Below are 7,701 nucleotides of genomic sequence, written 5' to 3' on the forward strand. Positions count from 1 at the left end.
GTCTTTGTTCTTCTTTTATTAATTTGTTATCTTCCTTTCCTCTTCTTGTTTTATTAAATCTTTACGTTAATTTCTTTTTCTTTTCATATTCATCTCTGCTTCATTTTCTTCCTATTCTCTTCTTTTCATTTTCCCTTCTTCTTTTAATTATTACTTTATTTCCTTTCTTCTTCTTCTTTTATCAGTATTTCCTTCTCTTTTCTTCTTCTTTTCTACTTATTTTTCTTTTCTTCCTGTTATTTTTTCTTAATTTTCTTATTTGACTTTGACTTTGGCATAGAGTAGTCAACATGATGACACTTTCATTTCTTCTTCAATTCTTCTTATCCTTTTCTTCCCTGTCATTCTTTATTACTTTTCTTCTTCCCTTCGACTTATTTTTATTTCATTCCATGGCATTTTTTTACTTTTCTTCTTCTCTTATTCTTAATTTTCCTTTTCTTCCATGCCATTTTTTCTTAATTTATTTAGACTTTGACAATGACTAGTCAACATGATCACATGGGACCTTACATGGTACCTGACCGAAACCAGACCAAAGTTTAAATAAGGTTTAGGTCCATGCTAAACCCAGACTTTCATGAATAACTGTTATCAGTTCACTTATGCGTCATCCGTCCACCGCTATCACCAGTTGTCACGCGGTCAAATCCCGAGCTATGTCTCCTGCTTGAATCTGACGCGTGCCGGCCTCAGTGCTTGGAGCAGAACACTGAGCAGCCTTGACCTCTTGCAGCGGAAGTCTTTGCAATTGCTTAAGATCGCATAGAAGGGGGTTAGAGGAGATGGTGGGGACGCAGCCTCGTCGAGGAATAGGGTCAGTGCATTGATATCGTAGAAAGGTTACATCGTAGTTGGGACAATTACATGGGGGAAGACGAGGGTGATACATCGAACGAGAAAAGGCGCCTTGCGCCAAGGTCGTGTCGCCTCTCCACCTCGAGGCTGCCGCTCCGCACACGCGCGCTCTCTCTGCCGCTACACATGTGCCCCCGGCCCGGGCACCGTGCGCCCACAGGCGTGGCGATCACACACGCCACCCTTGCCTTGACAATCACGCATGCCGCCAACACCCGCGTCGACATCTTCGCACGCAGTCTCCGCGACGCCATCGCATTTGACGCCTCAAGCTGGGCGCTGCGCGGCCAGCACTACCCGTGGGATCGCTACGTGCCCTCTATGCCGCCTCAGTGCTCTCAGCGCGCCACTTGCCTTAGTCTCCTAGCAGGATGTCTCCCAACCTCGCGCCCCGGACACGCAATGCGCGCGCTGCCCGCACGGCCACTGCACGGTACCCCGCACAACCGGCTTGCCCATCCCGCGCCCGCACGGCGCTTGGCGCTCGCGCGAAGCGTTGGCGCCCGCGTGTGGCACTAGCGCGCAGCACTTAGCGCGCGCGCTCACGCCTGTCGGCCCACACGCTCAGCACGCGCGGACTTCACCTGATCCTTTCGACCAAGGTGCGAACGGGCACGCGCACCGTCTGTAGTGTATCACCACATACGGGGGCGATGGCTTGAAAGATCATGTTGGGCATCGCTACCCTTAGTGCGTGTAACACTAAATATGACTCAGTCCTTAAATGTCACGAGTCTCACGTGAACATGCCCTCTCAATAAGCACGCAGGCCTCTGGGCAAGGAATGCCGGCTAGTTAGGGGCCTAACACCAGTGTATAGTGCAGGGATGCGGACAGGATGATTTTGTAATCCCAGGACAAAAAAATCATCCCGTCCAAAGGTGTGGATGATTTTTGGGATGAATATTCATCCCGAGGATGACCGGACGGGACGGTTTTCATCCCTTGGGAAGACGTCCGGACATCTCGGATGATTGACGGACGACTCTGGACGGAAAAACTAATAGAATTAATTAATTAAATTTCCAAATAGTCTATGGATTTCCAATAAAACGTGGAGAAGGCAATATTTAATCCCTCATTAATTAAGATTATAAATTATTTTTATACATCTCGTTATCATCTTATTTTAGTATTTTCACGCTTAAATGTAAAATTTAACTTATAATTATGGGTAAAATAAGAATTTCATATTCCGTTTCTCCTTAGATTAAACTCCCAGAAAATGCAATAAAAATTCATTATTTAATCCCTAGCATTATAGAGTTATTTTTATTTCAATTGTGTTTTTTTGCGAATTAATTAAAATTGCCAACAATACATTTGAATACATCTCTAAAATTAAATTTTTAACTATTTACTGTTTTGTAAGGATATACTATGTCAGGGTTCTATGTTTCATGGGTCAATGGGTAAAAAGGTAGCTACTGATCTCCATTTGGAAATATAATTTATAAGTTTTTAATGATATATAATCTCATGCTTTTAGATTTCATAGTTCATTGGGTAAAAAGTAGCCTCTACTCAAAATTCTGAGTAATATTTTTTCCAATTTGATAAAGAGTCAACAATCCATTAGAATTCAAACTGACACCTTAAACCTATCCATATTTTTCTGACTTGTCCCTAAGATACAGCATTTTTATTGGCGTACACCAATCAAAACATGACATTCAATGCAGAGTTTTAGAGAATTTCATGGCTTGGCAGGTGAATCACAGTAAAAAAGAATCAAAATGGAAGAGAAACAGCAAGGTAAATCAATAGGCTTTGGATCCTGATTGGGTTGTTCCTTAGTCTCAGAGTTGAGACAAGGGGGACGACAGTGACTGCTGCTCCCTCCTGTAGCCATGTACCCACTTTGTATCTCCGGCGTCGGCATCTCCAGGTGAATGGATCTGATCTTTGTCTCTCTAGAAGAAGAGAGAAAATGCCCCATTTTTATTACAGTTGTGTCCTTCTACGATTTAACTATTCAAATATTCCTCAAACTAATTTCTGAAATAGGTATAAAAATAAGAATGTGAGATTAAATGCATGGGTGAAAAAACATTAGTCATTAATATTTTTGAATGCATCTCTTAAAGCTCCACAAAACAGCAACACCGTAAGGGAAGATGTTTGAACGAGGGAGAGGTACAAGGCGATGTGAGGTTGGGAGAGGCCATCACATGGTCCGAAAAGTGTTAAATCCTGCCATGAACAACAACCGAAGATTAGATTTGCACAGCAGGAAAAATGAATCAGAATGGACAAATAAAACCAAAAAAATCAAATGACCAGATCTTCTTGCGGGGAATCAAATTTGCTATCATTTGGCTACAAGATGTAGATGTCTCAAGCTTCATAGATATGTGAGATAATTATATATGGTCATGTTATGCTAACATGGTACCCATTAGCTTACAAATAAATATAAGTGAAAGAGTTTTTACACGGTAGGGGCATGGACATACTTATCGACTAAAGATACAATCAACTTAGTGGTGATGACAACGTCAACGCATCATCATTGGATGCACCGCCACCGTCATCCGAGATGCCCTGCATCCTGACTCGTCGCCAACATCAACTGAAGAACCACCTTGATAACGACCAAGTCAACGCATTGGCATCAGACGCGTCTCCACTTACACACGACACGTCCCGCATCATGACACGTCGTCAACGCCAGATCCAGAACTACCCTTTGACGTGACACAATAACACGTTGTTTACTTTATTTATTTCTCGTATTTTCTCTTTCCTCCAAGCCTATATGTAGGCCAAAGTTGTAAGAAACACTTGGTGAAATTTTTCTTTTGAATTGAAGTCTTCTTCTTCAAAAAGAAACTTTCCCTAGTGGTCCCCTCCCGAGCCGCCGCCGCCACTGCCACTTGCAGTCGCCGCCGCCGCCGTCAAGGAAGGACCACTCCTGCGCCCGCGCCCTTTCCCCCCGGCTGCCTGTGCTCGTCGCGCGCCCGGCCGCCCGCGCCCCTTGGCCGCCCGTGTGTGCTGCGCCCCAGCCGCTTGTGCCCATCGAGCCCCCAGCTGCCCGCGCGCGGCCGTTGTGCTCCCGGACGCCCTTGCGGCTATCGCACGCCCCGTCTATTGTTTAGGTTTCGGGGTGCTGCCCCAAATCCTGCAAGGGGGCGACTCCCCCCTTGACCCTCCGGAAATTGACTGCGCAATTGGATCCGCAACACCTTGTCGAAGCGCACATAAATCATCCCACCAACGAGGCGTCGAGAATTTCCCGCAGTCTCTTCATGCAGTATCTAGTGCCGAGGTACTTCTACACTCTTTGGTGTCCGTGTTCTTCTTTCAGTGTTCTTCGAGTGTTCATCCACCGCCGTCGGATTTGATTGGATTTAGAATCTTCAAGCGACTAGTTGAATAGGTCTTTGAGTCTTCTAGCGATCGTCATTCCGATTTATTGAACGTGTTGCTTTGTTTTCGCCGCAGTGGTTGTAAGACAATAATCCCCCCCTCGATGAGGAAAAGGGCTGCACCATCATTATTTTCACGGATTTAAATCTTTGAATTCGATCTTGTGATTTGTGGGCTGTTTTATCCCATCCCTCCCCTAGTCATCCTACTATTCGGTTCCCATCGTCACCATGTCCCCGTCTCCTCTAGCCACCCTACATCACCCCGTCATCCCCTAATCATCCTGCATCACTTAGATAAAAGGTATCATTAACATAACTTATAAATCAACAAATCAATTGGACCCACAAATGAATAGCCTTGAGATATGACATGAATAAATAGATGGGAAACATAGCTTTAGCCAAGAAGAGAACAAGAATAATATTAAAATAGAGATATCATTACATAAAGAAATACATTAATTTTATGTGATAAATGAAATCATCAAGTTCTTTTTGTTCACAACTACACATTCAGTGGAATTTTAACCGATAATTTTGTCATAAATGAGTGGAATTTTGCAATCATCTAAAACCCAAAGGATATAATGTAAAAGGATTGGGTACACGCCAGACTTATAGTGAAACGGTAGAACGTATCAGTACGTAAACCCGTCCATTAAATGGACGGGTTTCCCCCTTACTCTGTTACATGGAATAGAGAGAATTAATAAAAAGAATCATGAATACGCAGAGGTCACAAAGCTTTAGAACATAACTCACCAGCACTCGAGGTATCACCGTCGTCAGAGGCATCATCGGAGTTGGAGGATTCCCGGTATACACGATGGAACCATGCTTGAAGCATCATCAGCATCTCAATGCTCTCTGCATCCAGGCGTGATCTTCGATATGTGGTGATGCCTCATCCAGCTGAAAAAGCCTCTCCCCCGGTGCACTGGTCAGACTCACAGCAAGAAATTGGCAAGCAACTTTTGTCAAATTCGGAATGTAACGCATCCCAACATCCTTCCACCAGCTTACAGGATTATCCTCCTCCTCGCTGCATGGATATTTAGACATATTGTGTCGGATGAAACATATTGTGTCGGACGATGACTTTCTGGCAGTTCTCCCTATTCAGGGGCTTTTGTAATAGATGCATTATCCAAGAGACTGTTGAGATAGGAAAGCACACTTTGGCGACATGAAGGATGCACAACCTCTATTTTAGAGAATGGATCTAATGTCCTTGATGTAGCAACGGTATTATTGCCCCAAAGTACCAGTGCATATCGCATCAACTTGTTATGCATAGCACCACATGCCGACCACAGTGCATCGCTCCGCTCAGCATCCAATGCTGCCCCTGCATTGTACGTAGCCTGCTCAAGGTGATTCTTCAGCTCCGCGGCCAATGACGTTACGTCAGTTGTTGGCAATTTCTTCGTTGAACACACAAAGTCAGTACCTTGGCACAGTGGGCCGAGGATTCCCAGGTATTCATCAATCAACATCCAGTACTCTTGACATAGGCAGTAATCTCTAGTTGACGTCGAAAGGAACCTCAAAGCCATATGGTCCAGAACCTCTCTCTCGACAAGAGCACGCTCTAACATAGTGAAAGTGGAGTTCCACTGCGTTGTGCAGTCGACCTTTATCTTGTTCGAATCTGGGAGCTCAAACATTTTGCACATATCAACATATTTCTTCATATGTTGTGTGGATCCTTGAATGGCATTGATGATGGCTCTCACAAGTGAAACTGCTAGTCCCAAAGGTGCAACTGTCACCATAGTATCTTCGTCAACTTGTGGATCAGTTGGTTCATTCGTGTCCAACGGTGTATCTGCGCGAAGATCTCAAACACGCAGAGTATTACTTCCAAGAGGTTCTGGATTGCAAATGACCTTCAGTCCGGCCTGGCTACGAGTTTCAGGACATGGGCAACGCATGGTACATGTCGGTCCATAGTGAGTTGGGGGTTTATAGTCTTCAGCTGATCCACAATGGAGGCCAGCATCGTTCTAGTGTTGGACGCATTTTCCGTGGCGATGGCACACATGTTCGACTCGATGTCGTATTCATATGCAACTTCCACGATGATCCTTGCTAAGTTTGTGACGCAATGGGATCAATCTGTCGCAGACCACAAGAAGCTCACAGAGCTTTCAGTGTATGTTGATCTAGTGGGCAGTGACACCTAGAAGGGCGAGGTGATTTTGGGATATCCAAGCATCCACGTTAAGTGAGACGCTTGAGACGTCGGAAAACATCTCCACCAACTTCCCTTGGACTTCTCTATACATCTTTTCAGCCGTCACCTTGACCGCATCCAGACGCCACAAATCGTTGTCACAGATGAACCTAACAAACTCTTCCTTTATCTGACCCATGGTGATGCCGCGTAAGTACGACTTGTGGGAGAGTATTTCGTAGTGGAGAATGGTTCTGTGCTTCATCTAGACTCCCTTAATTTCATCGTGAAACTTACGGTGCGCCTTCTCCAGATGTCTCCAAAATATGTTTGTGCTCTTATCTTTATTCCTCTTGTTGATGACCTTACGAGTGGAGTTATGTGCTTCACATAGTGTGCACTGGTACTCGTTCGGGGCAACTTCAACAAATCGATCTAAAACTTTAGACCGATTGAATTTTCCACTACGAGTTGAGATGTTGTCATCAACCTCTACTGGGATGCACTCCGCGGACAGTGACGCCATAGCCCTAGGCATTGATTTTGGAGTGGTAGGAGATGTAGACTCCATTACTCTACCAAGTTAATTCACAAGATGCATTCATTTGTAAAATGCATGTGACTAGCAATTATCATGACATTGAAATATAAAATAATGAACATTACTTAAATAAGTATTCTCTGATCTGGAATTTCACAAACAATTAAAAGCACAAAAAATAATGTTGTCGTATTACTCTTAGTCACGTGCAAGACACTCATATCATACGACTATAATGGATTGATGGATCCATCACAGTATAGAGGATAATGGATTGATGGATCCATTACAATAGTGCACATGGTTGCGGGATCCATACTTATAAAATCTTTCAAAAAACCTAAAAAATATTTACTACTGTTGGGACATTCTACGTAAAAATCCAAATGACTTCACACAAAGTTAAAACACATTCGAATTTTTAAACAATTCAAAGTTTTAATAATACTAGAACAAATTCAATTAGCTTACTTAAGCATATGCCTTCATATTGTCTTCTAGATTCCTTTTCATGAAAAATAAACTCATAAGCGTTATTATTCCTAAAGTAGAATAATACATGCAACTCAAAATTTCAAAACACCACATTCATTAAAAAAACTAAGAGTATCAAAAATAAACAATAGAATTCTCCAAAGAAAACAAATCCACCTAAATTCTGATAGAAATATTAAAAATACGATAATATTGTAATGGACGGGTCACAAATAACTAATCTTTCAAGATCAATTGCAAGTATAAAAATACTGATGATG

The 7,701-nt window shown here is 43.2% G+C and overlaps 1 long non-coding RNA gene across 1 annotated transcript; it reads right to left on the reverse strand.

The window, feature by feature from the left end:
- Nucleotides 1-2,905: 2,905 nt before the first annotated feature.
- Nucleotides 2,906-7,408, reverse strand: LOC144706122 (uncharacterized). Its single transcript, XR_013582175.1, has 2 exons — nucleotides 4,992-7,408; nucleotides 2,906-3,051 (listed from the first exon to the last, which is right to left on the reverse strand). It is a non-coding gene; the product is annotated as an uncharacterized LOC144706122 (long non-coding RNA).
- Nucleotides 7,409-7,701: the final 293 nt, after the last annotated feature.

Source organism: Wolffia australiana, chromosome 7, assembly GCF_029677425.1.
Source record: "Wolffia australiana isolate 7733 chromosome 7, ASM2967742v1".
NCBI lineage: Eukaryota > Viridiplantae > Streptophyta > Magnoliopsida > Alismatales > Araceae > Wolffia > Wolffia australiana.